Raw genomic sequence first — 17652 nt, 5'->3', positions numbered from 1 at the left:
TGAGTAGCTCTGAGGTGTCCAGGATACCTCGCCCTCTAGGGCTGAACTGTCTTCTCGCAGTTTCAGCCATCAATTTACTAACATTTTGGTGCCGAAAACCCAAGACACCAAACCCAGAGTTTTTGCAGTTTACTAACATTTGGTGCTGAAACCCGGGACACCAATCCCAGAGCTTTTGCAGTTTACTTACACCTTTAATTCCAGGACTTGGGAGGCAGAGGCTCTGTGAATTTGAAGCCAGCCTGCTCTACAGAGTGAGTTCCAGGACAGACTCCAAAAGCTACACAGAGAAACCCTGTCTTGAAAAAAAAAAGAATAAATATGTTCTTTTCCCACTTTTTTCCCCATAGAACATTCTAAGAATCACCTATGTAGTTTTGTGAAACTTCATTTTTCACTTCTGTGTAGTATAAATTATTAATGGATATTTGGTTTATCGTAGTTTGAGAATATTGAGAATATCAATGACAGCAGCTATAAACATTCTTGCACAGCTCCTGTGGTGTGTTTTACCCTCTTTCCAATCATTTTATTTCAGTTCTTGATGATTTATAGACTATATGTATATATACAAATCTAGATTACTAATCCATTATATATATATATATATATATATATATATATATATATATATATATATATATATATATTGTGGATATGTCTTCTCAATTATCATTTGTTACAGTTCTTCAGTTCTTCAGGCTAGGAAGTCCAAAATCAAAGGGTCACTTTTGTTTTGTTTTGAAACAGGGTCTCACTCTGTAGCCCTGGCTGACTTGAAACTCACTATGTAGACCAGACTAGTCTCAAAGCCACAGAGATCCCACCTACCTCTGCCTCTTGAGTGCTGGGATTAAAGGCATGTGCTCCCATGTCCATTGTTACATTAAAACATGACAAAAGGTGTCATATGAGTGGGGCAAGTTCATTGTTGATGAAGACCCCACTCTTGGAATAATGAACACACTCTCATGAAAATAAAATCAATGCATCCAAGATGACAAAGCCAAATCACTCTTTTTTCCCTTCCTTGTCTTTCTCTCTTCCCTCACTTGTTTCCCTTTAAAGTTTTATTTATTCATTATGTATAAGATGTTCTATTGGCATGTATGTTTGCACACCAGAAGAGGGCACCGGATCTCATTATAGATGGTTAGATAATGTGGTTGGCTGAGAATTGAACTCAAAACCTTTGGAAGAGCAGCCAGTGCTTTTAACCTCTGAGCCATCTCTCTAGCCCCTACCAAATCACTCTTAAAGGCCTCAGGATTTAGCCCTGATACTTTCAGGGTTAAGTTTCCAACGTGTGAATTTTAGGGTGCACATTCAAACCTCAGCACTTGGAGTTGCATTTCAAACAACCTTTTAGCTGCAGCTTATGCTTTCTAGTTCTTATTCTTTCTACTTCTGACTTTGGGTAACACACATATTTTCCTGTAAATGCCTTTGAAAATTGGCCTTTCCATTTTACATTTGTCTTTAGTCCATTGATGAGGATATTTAATATAGAAGATAGAATTATATCTATGTTATCTCAGCCTCAAACCTAGTGAACAATAGCAAAAGTTTATTATCTCTCATGACTTTGGTGTTTGGTAAGGTCATCACATATATTCTCATTTAAGGCCTACAGTTACTGTGAGATGGTAAATAAGTTTGCAGACATCTGAATGTTTGTACATTTATGCATCTTAGGCCTGGACTAGACTCATGCCCCTTTCTTCATATGTCATCTCCATCTAACTACCTGTTTTACTACAGAATGGTGATCTCACAGTAGTCAGATGTCTTACTTGATGTCTAGGCTACCCCAGGGCAAACTTTCCATGAAACAGAAAGTGGAGGCTACCTGTTTTTAAAGATCCAAGACCAGCGATTAGCACATATCTTACTCTGATACATTTTGTTTTTCCAAAAAGACTCATCATCTACCCAATTTTAGGATGAGAGTCAATGAACCCTACCTCTTATTGAGACAGTTTCAAAGAGTTGAAATTATCTTTAATCAACCACAGAATCCAAAATTATCATTTACTGTATGGATAAACTATTTACCATTATAATCTATATAGGGTCACTTTCCATCATTTCAATTTTTCGGGGGAGATTTCTGCGTGTATCCAACAGTAAGTTCAAAGAGAGACATTTTTCTCTATGATCCTTTAGTGTGTGAAAGGGGTGTGTCCTTCTGATTTCACTCTTACACTGGAGACCTAGCTTTAGGAGATCCAGCTTTACTTGAGAGTAGTCTTATATTCAATTTGCCATCTTGTTGGCCAAGGTCTTTAGCTCGCCTTTCCCATACTCACAGGGTTATAAAAATCAAAACAAAATCAATCTGTCCCCCCCCTCAAACCCAACAAAATCCAGACTTCCCAAACAAAAACTACTGCCCTGACATTTGCAGAATGGTGGATACCCTCAAGATAAAATTGAGCTTTCTTCTCTGGGGCTGTTGCTTTCATTTTTGTTTCTTCCTTTCTTCCCAAGGCACTTATTCATTAAGTCCACATACAGACACTGCACTTACAACATTGTTCAGCAAAATCAGAATGGAAAGCACTAGTATTTTGAAAATGAGAGTGGATGAAGGATGGGAGTGAGTAACCATAGGAATAGAGAAATCAGTGGAAATTGTCATGGCATCTTTCCCATTGCAGGGCCCAGATTCTCTTTGCTTTGTTATGAGATTTGCACCACTGTGTTTAGAAAAAGTGAGATTTCCATAGTTTAGGGACGAAGAGCATACTCAGCTCTTTAGGAAGACAGCTGAAACACAATGAGCCATTACTCTCTAGATTGGGTTCGATGCTGTTTTCTGCTAATCACTTAATACTTTAATGAAGCATTTCTGTAAGTGCATCATCCTGGCCAGGTAAATACAGAGATTTCAGTTTGAGAAAGAGAAGACTAAAAGGCCATTCATAACAAGTTGAAAATACGATGATTTATATTGTATTTATGTTTGTTTTATGTTTTTTTTAATTTTGAAGACATTTTTCCTAAAAAGAAAACTATTGATTGTATGTTTCAAAGAAGATTTTATCAACAAGTAATATTTAAAATACAACTCTGTGCCTTATGCCATGCATAAGTCTGGGATGAGATAATATAGTAAGTAGTCAGAAGCAAACTCCCTGAAGTCATTTCCCATCTCTGCCATTTCCTAGGTATATAATTATCATCAACTTTATTTAGCTGATCTGCAAATGGATATAAATGAGTATTATGTGAGATAACACATGTCAATGATAACTTAGCTTGTCTGCCTGGCACTCACACACATAAATGTTAGCTGCTTTTGTTGCTCTTATAATAGTTATAATATTGTGAAATGAGACACAGCAATGATAGATAGGGTAAGATGAGGGATATTTAGTGAATGCATTCTATAATAATTACTGGGGAAAAAACTCAGTAGCTTATTTTTTTTACATATTACAAAGACTTTTTAAAACAACTGTACCAAATGACTATGGCAAACTCCATGCATCTTTCAATATACACCACAAGAAGCCCTTCACCTCTTAAAGAAAATGGTCCAGTCTTCTGTGAACAGTGTTTGTGAACAAGAAACATTTCCAAGTTTTCTTTGAAATATGTTTTTATTCCACTTAACATTGAACAGCAACAGTCACAGTAAGGCAAAGCCATAGGAATAACAGTGACTCCAATATGTTTATCAGTTTGTGGTATTACTTATTCAATCAAGAAAATGTTTTATCAGAGTGCCATTGTAGATACAGTTTTATTTATTAATGAACACAGAGCCTCCATAATTTGGAGGTAATGGTCAAACAATTACCTATTGCCTTTGAACTGAAAAAAAAAAAAAGAAGAAGAAAGCCATTTAATTGCTAGTAATTTTTCCTCATTATCTAAAAGGTCTTCCTTACTGCTCAGTACAATAATAATAACAGCCAGATAAAACAGTGATTTGGCACTCAATAACTCATTTCCCTTCTTAATAGCCAAACTATCAGTCCCAAATGGCTTCGTATAGTATGTGTGTTGTCTGGCCGAGAAGAATATATTTTCAATGTTTTTAAAGAATTTAACGAGGTTCTTGCAAAGAGTTTAGCTCATTGCTTCTTTTTACTAATGTAGTCCAATAGACAATCATAAAAAGATTCTGCAACTCATATACCCCTTCCACTGGCCTTTCTCCCCATTTCTACACATAAACACACCCATGTACACAATCTCCTTACTGTATTCTTGGAAATGTCTTTCTGTAATGAAAGATTTGGGTAAATAAATCTGTCTCTCTGGGTGAAAGTGAAAGAGGAGCATACACCGTGCATTAATCATGTTCTGTGGTTTGCCTCCCACCTCCCACAGTGCAACTCACAGAGGGTGAACGTGGGTCTAAATGAGAAATCTGGGCTAGCAGGAAGGTCACACATTTTCTGGCCACTTCCTTGTAAATGAAATCCAAGTAATTTATTCGCGATTCTATCTATTTCAGTCATGCAGAGACAGAATGAAGAAAATGTACTTTTGAACAGTGATATGGGGGAAGCAGAAATTGTTGGGCTTTGCTCCCAGCTTTACTGTCAACTGCTTCTATAGTCTTGGTGCATACCAGAAGGCACTCCAAGGATTAATTAGCTTCTTAAATGCTTTGAATGTGAAAATGTGCTAAATAAACATATGACAGATTGAATTAATGAGAGGAAAAAAAGAGTCCTAATCTTGGGGGGAAAGAAATGGGAATATTGATAGAATGATAGATTATTTACATTTACTCATTCTTACTTTGGAACAATAGACAGAAGAATCTCCCTAAGGGGTATATTGCTTGATCTATTCTGAAATAGAGGGAGAAAGAGGTTAAAGCAGCAAGAGAAGCTAATAGAATACTTTGATCCATAACAAGTGACTAGGAGTGGGAGGCAGACTAAAGAGGAGGATGACTGCATAGTAATGCAATGCAGGACCTTGGAGCTAAAATAACACAGCTAATCTTGGGAGAGAATGAGCATTGTGGAACAAAAACCAGGACTCAAGACTGGATAATTAGATGGACTTGTCCCAGAGGAAATAAGTCAGGAGGGCAAGGAGTTTGGCAATATTAATACTATAGGTAGATGGATACTGTAATAGTACACTAATGTGGCCAAACCAAAATACAGGAGCTGCACCATGATACAGTGAAAACTATAGGGAACAACTGCAAATGAGAGAATTTACAGCTGGAAGAAAATAAGGTAGTCATGGAATGTTACTTATCAGGTTGAAAGAAGAGTGGAGAAAGATCAGAAGAGAACCACACAATGTGGTTCAAAACATCGTTTCAGTAAGGTATTAGACTATAAAGAAAGAAATGGAATCCTAGCACAAGAAAGGAATAAGCACAGAAATGAGGGATATTAAGGTGAGGGCAGGACCTTATGGGAAGAGACTGTAGAGTAATAAGACCAAGCCTGGGACTTTGACACACACACTATCTAGGACTAAGCAAAGAGTTCAAAGAAGAATAAAAGTATTATAACGTATCGTTTGCACACTGAACCCAGTATTGCAGTCTCTTAAGTATCTTCCATGTGCAGCTTGCTTCCTCAGAAGAAATGTAGACACCTACCTATATCACTTGATAACCATATCAACTTATCATCTAAGAAAATCCCAATCAGAGTTTGCAACCCCAGGTTTGAGTGCTGTTCTGCACTATTGTTTCTTCCAGGGTCAGGATTCCACTCAGCAAATTTGCTAGTGCTCTCAGTAGTTCATACCTTTGGGTAATCCACCTCATGGGTATAGACAAGTGAAGTCCGTAGCCTTAAACTCTTGACAGGAGGTTTTCAAGTTAAAACCTTGTTCTGAGATTTTCTTTACTCAGCATGATTTTACACAAAGCCATACCCTGAAATGCTTACAAAACAACCTCAAAACCCAGACTAGAGAATTACTGGTGACTTAGCTAGTTACCTCTTCTGAAGTGGTCAGATAAAAGCCATAAAGCTTCATTACAAAATAAAGCTTCCTTCTAAATATCAAAATCCCTAAGAGGACAATGATTTGCCGTGCCCAGACCAAGATAGTGTGTCTGAGATCATCAAGCAGTCCACATGAGGCTCAAGGCACAGACTGTTGCCACTTCACATCTCTGTGTCATTCTTTTAATCCTCTGCCATCTTGTTTTATATCATTCAAGCTAATTAATCCACAAAAGACACAGGGCCCTTGGTTTACAGCAGTGTTATCCCTGTGTGTGTCATCTCAAATGTTCTTGAATTGTTGAATCATAAATAAAGATAGTAGCTCCACCCATAAATTACCCCAAGGGCCATGCTAGATTGGTCCATTTATCTATTCCAACAACTTTTTTTGATTCATTAATTTATTATTATCCTTAGTAGCTTCTTCAGTTTGAAAGTAGTCGGTGCTCACCGCAAAAATAAAAATACGTATACAGGGTCTGCCAAGAGTGGGCCATCTACACTCCTGGGCCTGAACTATTGGTTGCAGATAGATAGATTCTGGGTTACCAGGAGTCATTGCCTTCCATTGTCTACCCACTAGTAAGCCCACCAGACTTCAATGAATAATTACAAATAGATGGTCACACAGATGGTCATGGTTAAACTCAGTGTGTTACAAAATAGTTTAAGAAGATGTGAATCTGAGAGAGGAACTTGTGGGGTAGGAGTTTATTGGGTTGGAAAGGAGATAAGAGAAGGTATCAGGGACAGAGTGATCAGAATGTACTGTATACATGTAAGAAATTGTCCAGGAATAAGCTTAATTTATAATTTTCTAAAAACTAAATAAACAGTCAAACAACAACCAAAACCAAAAGAATGCAAACAAAACAGAAGCAGACTTGAATAAAGATTTCTTGAGAGAAGATATTCAAATTGTCCAACAATCATATGCTCAACATAATTACTTATTAGTAAATTCAAATCAAAACTACAAAAATATTGCCTTACTAGTATGGCTACTAATGGTCCAATAACACCTGATCAAAAAACAAAGTGGGAACTGAAAAACTGGCTCAGAGTACACATGAAGCCCCAGGTTCGATTCCTAGCACTAAACACGCAGTAAGAATGAGAGAGTGAGAATGGTGTGTGAGAGAGAAACACCAGTATTGCCAAGGATATGTCAAACAGAGAATCCTGATGTACTGTTGTTGGGTATGAAAATGGTATAGCCACCATGGAAAACAATATAGAGATTTCTTTAGAAATTAGAAATAGAATTACTATATGTCTTAGTTGGGGTTTCTATTACTGCGAAGAGACACCATAACCATGGCAACTCTTATAAAAGAAAACATTTAATTGGGGCTGGCTTACAATTTCAGAGGTTTAGTCCATTATCATCATGTTGAGACATGGCAGTATGCAGGCAGACATGATACTAGAGAAGGAGTTGAGAGGACTACATCTTGATTCACAGGCAGCAGAAGGAGACTGTATACAACACTGGGCATAGGTTGAGCATCTGAGACCTCAAAGCCCACCCCCGCAGTGACACACTTTCTCCAACAAGGCCACACCTACTCCAACAAGGCCACACCTCCTAATAGTGCCACTCCCTTTGAGCCAAGCATTCAAACACATGAGTCTATGGATGTCATTCCTATTCAAATCACCACACCATATGATAAAACAATATTTCCTTTGGGTATATATCGAACAAAGCATGAAAACAGGGTCTCAAGGGAGACTCACAAGAGGCAAGAGACAATGGCAGCCTGACTGCCCACTCACAGATGAACAGGTAAAGATAATGTGGTGCATACATGCAGTGGAATGTTATTAAGCTTTAAAAAAGAAATAAATCCCACCACATGCTACAGCATGTATGAACTTTGAGGCTGTTACACTACATGAAATAAGCCAGTAACAAGCAGATAAATATATTTTGACTACACTTACATCAAGTATCTAAAAAAGAAAACATATAAAATGCCAGTTATCTGGGACTGGAGGAAGGAGAAAGGAGAAATGTGATGTTTAATAGGCAGGTGATTTCACTTTTTGGAAACCCATTATATATATTTTAATTGAAGAAGCAACAGTGGCCTGAAAAAGTACCTTTGAATTGGGGTTCCCAGGCTTGATAGATCTAGAATGTTGCCATGGTATAAATGAGCCCACCGTTGTGCCAGTGAAGGATACTGGACCACATTTCAGCAGACATTTAACCAGCACTAGACAACTAACCAGTAACCAAACAGCTAACCAACCACCAGAGAGCTCAGCAGCCAATAACCAGCACATGCAAGGGCTGCAGCAAAGATCTGCTGGGTGGGCCCCAGATCTGCAACACCAGCTGATTACAGCCCAAACTGTTCACCTACATATTAGTAATTGTTGATTGAGAAACAAAAATCAATCATAACCCACAGCCCTTCCATTTATTGTGAACCCATGGTGATATTACAGTATATGTGTGTATAGCATGTAAACATCAAAATTACTGTGCTGCAGGAATATGTATAGATTTTCTCCTCTAGCTTCATGTATTCTGTCTTCATGGGAGTGTTATGTCATTCATTTGTACCCTAATCCCAGTTCCTTGTTGTGAGGGCATTAGGTTGTTTTCAGAATTGTGACACTAAGCATTTTATTTATGACTGATTGAAAACAGTATAAAATATGTGACTTGGAGATCCTAAAAGCATGAACTGAATATTCTTTCAAATGGAGGGTAGGGGATGAATTTCCTGTTCACATTCAGTCACTAGGTCCTGCTTTGTTTTCTAATCCAGCCTTGTTTCACTATAAACCATTGAATTAACCACCTTAGTGAGCAAACTAAGAAAGATATTTATAAGAAATGAGAATAGATATTAAATGGTAGATTCTTCTTATAGATGAATAACACAGGTAACAATCCAAATAGACAAAAATATCTGCTACTGTAGTTCCAATGTCTTCGTGGTCTATAAAATGTAACTTTTTTTTAATGTAGCACATGGTTGAGAAGGAAAATAGATACTAAAAGCATCATATGTTAATAATGCTATATAAGAACCAAGTACCACCAAATTTCATGTGAATCAATGCCTTCAAAATGATGCTAAGGTATGTCTATTATTCATCTCTGTCTATTTTCAGTGGCAGCCAGTCTATGAATGGCACATATCAGAAGGCTATTCAGCTGAAATCAATCATTAAAATGGTCTAAATCAACATCCTTTTTATTAAGGAAGGCTGCATCATAGCTACACAGTTTGGATTTCAAATAAAGAAACTTGTTCATTTCAACTAAGGAGGAAATAGATGTCTGGTCTCTCTTAGCTCCTGTGATGTATGATTTACATATTACACATGTCCGTGGGTGGGGAGAAAGAGATGTATTTCCCTAAATATACTAGAGTACTTAGCATATGCCCAAATTGATCAATATAAATTAGGGCATTTGGATAATGTTCAAGAATTGATGACTCCATGGGTGATGAATATTTGGGGGTATCTACAACAAGTATAGAGAATTTAGGTGTCAACGATAATGTACTAATGAAGTTTTGACAGTTCATGGCAAAACTCTGTAAATATTCCTTTGAGGACTGGCAGAACTTTGAATCAATGTGTATGTGACCAATAACTAAGGCCCTCGATCAATCTCCGGGCATCAATCACACAGGGGCTGCAGGGGAAGTAGCTGTTTCTACCGAGTTAGAGAGGCTTGGAAGGAAACTGCATGGTCCTTCAACATCGTCTCCCTTCTGTTTCCTGTAGTACGATCTGGAGAAAAGATCAACGAGTCCAACTAGCAGACCTTCCCTATCAATATTACAGCGGGGGGGGGGGGGAGGTCCCCTGAACCCCAAGGAAACAATCTCTACTGCTGCTCCTAGAACTTCACATACAAACACACTGGCTGGAAAGCGTCTTGCAGGGCTCTCACAATGGAAGTAAGTCAGTGAGAAACTGAGCAAAGTCAAATTTAAGATGATGCTCTCACTGTGTTCTGGTAAAATAATTTTATCTGTATTGATAATGACCAGTGGGATCAGGAGCCAGCTTTCCTCCACTGCTGCCCTCACCACACCTGCCCTCTGGAAGTACAAACAAAGACACATTAAGGTAGCACTAGGAAGAGTGGTTTGATGGCCAGAAAATTCTGAACATTTTTTTCATTTGTGGAGCCTTGCATGAGTTTCACAGACAGCACTGATGAGAGGACCACGCTCTTACTCATGTTAGATTCAAGCAAATATGACTTCCTCCTACATTCTATTTAGTTAAAAAATTTCAAGAGACATGGCTTTAGCATTTATTTCTCAAATATGGTATTTAGCAAGACACAGACTTCTCTTCTTTAATCTCTCTCCCTCTCCCCCCACCTCATATTCTGGACAGAAATGAGTTTGAAAGCTTTCTTGGGTTCTAGCCTAGCTAGGGTACATTTAGGCTATTTCAAATCTAGAAAGTATGGTTGCATCTAATCTTCGCTGCCCACAAAACATGAATTGGATGTTTTCTTTTTAATCAAAGACTTTCTTTTGTCTTTGAATTTCTTACTTGAGAGACTTAGACCTGGACATCCCTGAGATATATTATTTGTAGATTCAAAAAGCAGAAAGGGATTGTGGACAAACAAATCTTTCAAGCACATAAATGAAAGTGAGAGGAAGATAGCACAGTAATTAACACAGATGAAAATAGTTTGCATTCTTCTCTCAAATTCTTGTGGGTGATAAATTGCCTTAGCTGCAAACTTTATTTTCAAGTTGTAAATCTTCATATGACTAACGACTTCCTCGTACCTTGTAATGAAATTAGAGAACAAATATTAAGATGTAGTCTTTATTTATCTGGAAAATTATACCAGAGCAACAGCATGAAATAAGGACTACAAGTTATTATTTAATGGGTATTTTCCCACTTGAGTACATGCATTATTATAGGTAGACAGAAATGCAGGATAACTATAGTTCTTAAACTCGTATCTTATTGGAGGTGGTTAAAAGATATTTAGCTTATGCTGGGAATATTTATTTTCATTTAAATTGTGTCATAATAATTAATGTTCAGTTGACTTGACAAGAAGATGAGAGAGATCTGGAAAACATCTTTAAAAGTGCATTTGCCATACCTAAATATGCTTGCTGTAGAATGCTTTTTGCCAGTGGCTACCTCTGTGAACTCTAATGTCACAAAACACTACAGCCCCTGCTAAATCAAAAGAGTGCAGCACAGAAATGTGTCTGTTGTCCTTTCTGAGCATCCAGTCTAGGCTGATTTCTGCTTCCAGAGTTTACCTAGAGGGACTTAGCTCGGATCTTAGAACAGCTTTCAAACATGAGCATTTATTCCTGGATAGCACTCACCTTTTTCTTTAAAAAGAATGTGGCTCAGTTCTGAAGCAGAGGTCTTTCCGTCCTCAGAAGCTAGAACTAAGGCAGCTCTTAGCAGAGATATGAGAAATCTGGCTTTGATGCTCAACTCTCAATTCCCAAATCTTAAGTCTAATCACACCAGCCAATGCATAATATGAGTGACATATTTAGAAAAAAATTGATGTAAAAAATGAAAAAATCACTTGTGGGTAGTGGCACATACCTTTAATCCCAGCACTCGGGAGGCAGAGGCAGGCAGATCTCTGAGTCTGAGGCCAGCCTGGACTACAAATCGAGTTCTGGGACAGGAAGGGCAATCAGAGAAATCCTATTTTGAAAAAAAAAAACAAAAGCACTGTAAAAAAATTATGAAGCTTATTAATCTTATAAATTGGTCAGCATCTGAACGCTACTTCTCAAGAATGTTATAAGACGTATATATCCTCTGAAATCTAGTCTAGTTGTGACCTTGTTCCCAAATGAATTTGATAGTTTTCCTGATGCTCCATTAGGTAAGATGTCTTAGCTAGTGTTTCTATTGCTGAGACAAACACCATGTTTTGTTTTGCTTTTACACTCTTTTAAAATTGTAAAAACAATTTTAGCTTGAGGGCCCTGCAAAGCCATGCCAGATTTGACCTTCAGGCAATAATTTGTTTATCTCTGATCTCACCACCTCAAGCAAATAAGACTACCACATTTCACATACAAGTATTTGGATTCCCAGAAAGAGAGAATGGGACACAAACTACATACAGGTGACAGTTGTATAGCTCTACAAATAAGCTAAAGTCAAGCACCAATACACATGGTAAAGCCTAAAACAGATTTAAATAATGCACTGGCAGCAGGATATTCTGTTTAGTAAACAATGCTGAGAACTGTGTGTACCTATGCTCAGAAGGACACTAGACGCTAATCTTTCACTATATATAAAAAAGAACTCAAAATGGATTAAAGGCTTAAATATGAAATGTGAAACTGATATTACTAGAAGAAAACAGGTTAAATTCTCCAAGAAACTGGAATGAGCAAGGATTTCCTGGATAAGACCCTCAAAGACCAGAATAAAAAGCAAAATAAGACTGTGCCAAATTAGAGTTTTGGTACAGCAAAGGAAACAACTGGGAGAAAAACACAACCACAGAATAAGAGGAACTCATTTCTATTTATGCACTGTGGCTAAGTTTACAATACCTTCACAGGATTTAGATCATTACTATTTATTTCATCGTCAATGGGGGAAGAGACTATGAGGTCCCATCCTTCCTAAAGGGGCTCTTGCCAATGAATAGTTCTTGGTAGAAGGATGTCAATTTCCTCAGCAGAGTAACCACTGATTAGTTTACCTTTGCTCCACTGAATAGCTTTCCACCCAATTTGGGCAAGTAACTCTTATTAAACTCAGTGGGCTACACATCAAAATAAGACATGATTGTGGGGTGGGCTGTTGTAGAGAAAAAGGGTTCTAGTGGAAGAGATATGGGAATAAAGGAGGGGAATGGTGAGTGACAAGAAGTCAGGTCATGAGCAACCTGATGTGGTGCTAAGTACCAAACTCAGGTCCTCTGGAAAAGCTGCAATCATTCTTAACTGCTGAGCCATCTCTCCAGCCCAATGCAACTGATATGCTTTAAATGACAGTTTCATGGATTTATATAAAGAGTTTTTGTCCTTTTCACTCTCCATTTACTTTATTTAATTATGTCCTCTTGTGGCCTCCTCAGGCATCTGCATTCACATGCACATACTCACATATAGACACACACACATATATACATCAAAGTAACAAAAATAAACCTTTATAAAAATAAGCTCATTTTCTGTCCATTAACAATGAACTTCCCTCCACAAAATTAAGAGGTCTTACTTATAATAACTTGAAAAGGAATAAAATATTCAGAAATAAAAATAACTAAGGAGGTAAAAGACCTGAAAATTGCACTAAAAACTATAAAATCCTTACCAAAAAAACTGAAAAAGCCATAAATAAATGGAAATCCATCCTGTGCTCAGGGATCAGAAGAAAGAATATTGCCAGATCTCTCTACTATTCAAACTGGTCTATAGATCTACTATAGTCTCTATCAAAATTATGAGATTATTTTTCCAATTTTATGTAGGGCCAAAAGTATCTAAATAATATCTAAAGAAACCTTGAATATCAAAATAAAGCTGGAAGCATGGCAGTCTAGATTTTAAATTGTATTACAAAGCTGTAATAATCAAAACATCTTGATGAGCTGGGCCTATTGCTACACATGTAATCCTACCATGTCTGTAATCTCAGCACTAAAGAGACTAAAGCAAGAAGATCAGGACTTCAAATCTACCCTCACCTACACGACAAAATCCTACCTGAAAAAGGAAAAGGAAAAAAAAATAGAATCAGAGGTAATCTTTGCCAGCTATTCATTTGAAAAACGACTACTATCCAAAAATATAAAAGGAACTAATAGGTATATTAGTATTTATATATATATATGTATATAAAATGCATACTGTTTATATATGTTATTGTATATATATATACATACATACACACACATATATAAAACGTCAAAGCCCAGACAAAAAAGTAATTTAATCAGTGAGCACATTAATATTTTTCAAATAAATAAATACATATTACCAATAAATATGTGAAAATGAAATGTTTAACAACCCTATTCATCAGAGCAATGCAAGTCAAAGCTACATTGAGATTCCATGTCTCCCCGTTAAGAATGACTATCCAGAAAACAAAGAAAATTTGTGGCAATGATTGGGGTGGGGGTTGATACATTTTTTTGTCAGAATGTAAATTAATACATCCACTATGGAAATCACTCTGGAGTTTTCTGGAAAAAATCAACAATAGAACTACAATGTAGTTTTTTTTTATAAACAGCAAAGAAAACAATAGAAGGAAAAAGTAACCCATGATATAAGAGGACATATCTGCATACCATGTCTCTATTCAAAATGTATGAAGAATTTCTAAAAGTCAGCAGCAGGAAATTCCAAATAATCTAATTTTAAAATGATCAGAGGACATGGATAAACACTTTTCCAAGGAAGGAGCACATCATGTGGCCAGAAAATAAATGGCAAAATTCTTGGAGCAGGAGAGATGGCTCAGCAGTGAAGAGCTCTTGCTCTTCTTGTACGGGACCTGAGTTTTGTTCTCAGCACCGATGTCAGGTGGCTCACAAACACCTGTAGTTCCAGCATTGAGGGATACAATGCCCTCTTCTGACCTCCACACACATACACAAACCCACTTGCAGACAATGCATGCACATACTTAATCAAAAATGAAAATATGTCTTTAAAAATTTGTTTAAAAAAATCCTATGGTCACCTGATCATCAAAGAAAAACATAATGAGAAACCATGCCACTCTTGTTAAAATGGATATTATCAGAAAGAATAAGTTCTGGTGAAGATGTGGGGAAAAAAGAGAAACCTTGTCCACTGTTAGTGGGATTGTAAATTAGTACAGCCATATGAATAAAGGCATTGGGATTACCCAAAATATTAAAGCAGAAGTGCCATATGACCAGCAACTCCACTGCTGAATATATATTCAAATGAATGAAATCAGTATGTCAAAGAGATAGCTGTGTTCCCATGGTAGTTGCAGCACTATTCACAGTATCCAGTAAATGGGGTCAATCTAGGTATCTGTTGATACATGACTTGATAAAGAAAATGTGGTTTGTCTACAAATACCATTCAGTCTTACAAAGGAAGTCATGCCAATTTGCAACAAACACTGATGGATCTGAAAAAAAGAGTATGCTAAGTGAAAGAAGCCAGACACAGATAGACAGATACTACATGATATAACCTATATGTGAATTCTAAAATGTTGAACACATAAATCTAGAGCTTAAGGGTATTTGCCAATGATTAAAGATTAGAGAAATGGAAAGAACTTATTTAAAGTGTACAAACTTTCAGTTTTAAAATAAGCATGTGTCATGGGTAAAATGAATAGCATAGCACATGGACTATGGTTAATTATACTGTGTCATGTCCTAAGTACTAAGAGTAGTCTTCAAGTGGTCTCACCATATACATGCACACACACAAAGATAACTGTGGAGTGATGGATATGCAAACCAACTTGAGATGTGGCAAGCATTTCAATATACAAATAATTTCAATATGTATAATGTTATATATATATATATATATATATATACACACATTCAAAAAGCATAAAAATATCATGGCTCTTTTTTGTGAAAAGATGAAGCTGAATAGCTCCTTCCAAGCCACTGGAATATCAGAAACTCATTGAAGTGGATTATGAAGGCAAGCTTCTTACTTTCTTCTCCTTCTTTTGGTTTTTTGAGACAAGGTTTCTCTGCATAGACCTAGCTGTCCTGGAACTCACTCTGTAGACCTGGCTGGCCTCCAACTCAGCGATCCACCTGCCTTGGCCTCCCAAGTGCTGGGATTAAATTAAAGGGGTGTGCCACCACTGCCCAGCAAGTTTCATACTTTCTATGAGAAGCACATGGCCACAGAAGTAGCTGATGATGTTCTGGGTGAAAAGTGGAAGTGTTTATGGTTTGAGTCAGTTGTGGGAATAGTAAACATTTTTTTGTCATGAAGCAAGGTATCTTGACTCATGGTGTAGTGAGCTTGCTATAGAGTAAAAGGAATTCTTATTACAGGCCAAGGAGAACTAGAGAGAGGAATCCTAAGTCTGTTTGTGGATGCATTGTGGATGCCAATCTGAGTATTCTCTACTTGGTTATTGGGGAAAAAGCGGGGTTGGGGGGATGTTCCTGGACTGATAGATATTATGCCTTGGTCATAATATTATGATTTGGGCAGACAGCTAGCGGGATCCAAAAGCTTTTCCATCTTTCCAAAGAAGATGATGTCCACCAATATACTGAGAGATAGCCCTTAAACAAAGAATGTAAGAAGTTCAGGACCCAAATACCCAAGATCCAGCATCTTGTTACCCCACATGTTCTAGCACAAACACTGAAGAAATAGTGCACTAAGAAAAACAAGGAGGAGGCTGCTAAACTTTTGGCCAAGAGGATGAAGGAAGCCAAAGATAAACATCAGGAACAGATTGCCAAGAGACGTAGGCTGTTCCTGCTGAGAGCTTCTACTTCTGAGTCCAGTCAAAAATAAGTCTTTAAGAGTGACAAATAAATGATCAGACCTTGAAAAAATTGTTATATATCTTGATTATATACATTTTTTTTGTTTTTTCTTTACCCTCAGTAAAGCTAGAAAAGAAATAAAAAATAAATGGTAGGGTTTAATTCTGTTTTTTGACACCAATGTTTTTATCTAACTAGAAAACCAAAACAGGAAAAGCTGTATGAATAAAAATATTTTTCACCATGTCTTCGGTGAACAAACAAAATTTTGTTCTTAGATTTAAAGAACCTGGCAGAGCATGTCTTTTAGGAACAAATGCTGTTCCTTGTTATGAAGATCACATGCCACAGTGTGCAAAAAGCAAACCTTGCTGTGTGTATTGAGTTCGTAGGAAAGCTCAGGTGGGGCCCTTGAGAAATCCACCATTTGCTCTCCTAAATACATGTAATTTGGGTTTTGTAAAAATTTGTGATGCTTACATGATTATGTTCAGCCAGATTTGTGGTAGGTCTGCAAAGGGCTCAGGTTCTTGGTGCTGCTACTAAGTAGATGATTTCTTTTAAAACAGAACTCCTGGTCAATACATTTCTGTTCCAATAGTTGCTAAGGGTTCATTTCAGACTTTCACTGTGTAGAATTCTGTCCAAGGGTTTCCAGAGAGGGAATGGCTGGCATGTTTGCTTCTGTGTTTCTGGTTTTTGCAGAGTTAGATGATTTCCATGGCAAACATGTAATTCACTCAGCGGGTAACATCATTTCACTTTCTCCAAGAAGGTCCTCATTATACGATCTGAAAGGAGTGGATGCATATTTTATCAGTGTTTTTCATCAAATTTCATAAGCATGCCTTTTCAATCACAGGGTTTCCAGAAGGGTCAAGTATTGTCAAACACATTTTCCTAAAATTCTATTCACCAATATCCCTTTAAATAGATGTTCTTGTTTTAATTTCAGAAATCTTGAAGTGTAGACATCATTCACTCTATCAGTATGCACTGAGCAGCAGCTGTATGAAAGTCCTGGGGTGAGGAGTAAGACAGCCATGGGTTTTCTCAAAAGCTCATAATCCAGTAAGAAGATTTCTTTTTAACCCATCAGTCCCAGGTTGTGATATATGATACCAAAATTTCAGTAAATCAGGAATAGTAGATGAATGGCAAATGCATGGAAATTAATGTGAGATAAATTAACGGATAGAAATGACCAACCCACCACTTTCCATATGGGGTTGTAAA

General features: G+C 37.1%; 1 pseudogene; it reads left to right on the top strand.

Annotated features, from left to right (window-relative positions):
- The first annotated feature begins 15540 nt into the window (after nt 1–15540).
- LOC128115361 (40S ribosomal protein S6-like) lies at nt 15541–17193 on the top strand (annotated as a pseudogene).
- The last annotated feature ends 459 nt before the right edge of the window (nt 17194–17652 follow it).

Source organism: Peromyscus californicus, unplaced genomic scaffold, assembly GCF_007827085.1.
Source record: "Peromyscus californicus insignis strain IS unplaced genomic scaffold, ASM782708v3 Scaffold_10__1_contigs__length_136768540, whole genome shotgun sequence".
NCBI classification, from domain to species: domain Eukaryota; kingdom Metazoa; phylum Chordata; class Mammalia; order Rodentia; family Cricetidae; genus Peromyscus; species Peromyscus californicus.
This window is presented reverse-complemented; position numbering and strand designations above follow the sequence as displayed.